This window comes from Egretta garzetta, unplaced genomic scaffold (assembly GCF_000687185.1).
Source record: "Egretta garzetta isolate BGI_Z169 unplaced genomic scaffold, ASM68718v1 scaffold410, whole genome shotgun sequence".
NCBI classification, from domain to species: Eukaryota; Metazoa; Chordata; class Aves; order Pelecaniformes; family Ardeidae; genus Egretta; species Egretta garzetta.
In genome coordinates, this window is record NW_009258276.1 from 93,113 (window position 1) to 94,351 (window position 1,239).

Consider the following 1,239-nt stretch of genomic DNA (forward strand, 5'->3'; position numbering starts at 1 on the left):
GGGGGGAAGCCCCACCGCCCGCCTCAGGAAAAGGGCGGGAAAGGCTTTTCCGGGGCTGGGGGGAGCTGCCGCCGCCGTCCCGCCCTCCGCGCCCGCAGGGAGCCGGCCGAGAGACAAAGCATAAAGGCGCGTACCCCACCCACAGCCAAAAGTACCAGCGAAAGGTCATAGGGAGAGAGGAAAAAAAAGAAAACCCAAACAAAACACAACAACTTACAGCTGGGAGGAGGAGGAGGAGGAGGGAAGGAAGTTGCGCTTTTCAAAGGTTATGGGAAAGATTGGCGTTTGGTAGGCTGTTAAGTGAATTTTCGCGTTTTTGTGGGCTGGGAGATGTTACGCCTCGGCTTCCTGCCCCTGCTGAGGGAGGCGCGGCCTCGGTCCTCTCTGATACTGTGGTGTGAAAATGGCGGGGGGTGGGGGGGTGTGTGTGTCTCACCAGCTGACCCAGCGCCCTTCACCACAGAAACATTTTTAATAGCAGCCTCTGCTTTGGGCTCCTTTGAGAGCCGCAGTTTTGCACATCAGGCACCGAAAATCATGTGTGATAAGAGTTCGGATGTTTCCCAGAAATCCCCATACAGTGGTTAAAGTTAAGCTGAGACCCAGGGGTGGAGGTGGAGGGGTTGGAGGGAGGAGCAGGCAGCTGAAGGTGTCATTTCAGTGCCCTGCACCTTTTTTAGGCACAACAGGTTTTTTTCACAGCCCAGGTACTAATGCTCATAAATACCCTTCTTTATAAACTTTGGAGAAAAGATGAGAGTTGTCTCCTTTGCGTCGCTCAGCACCAGGCTTTCACTTGCAAAGTGCTAAAAATCAAAAAGCACAAGTGAAAAATAACAGTAGGAGCCAAATCGCTGCATAGAAAGAAAAAAAAAAAGCTCATAATTATACTATTGCCAAACACCAACACATCAATGAGTCTGCCTAGATTGTGGATTTATTTTTATCTCAAAAATTTGAGATAAGATGTATTTTTATCTCAAACATGAACCTCTCTAAATCTGCTCTCTGGTACATAAGCCCATAGGATGCATTTTGTCATATTTTAGAGCTCTTCTTCCAAATCTTCACAGGTAGGAGCTTAGAGGGATTTTGATTTTTGTGAGATTTCCTAAGGAAAGGGGACTTGCACTGGCACACGGGTTGCCCATCAGCCCATCTGCAATAACTTCTGAGCTGGTTGGCCGATTCCAACCAATATTGACACAGAAGTAAGAGTTCAAATAGATCCATTCCCTA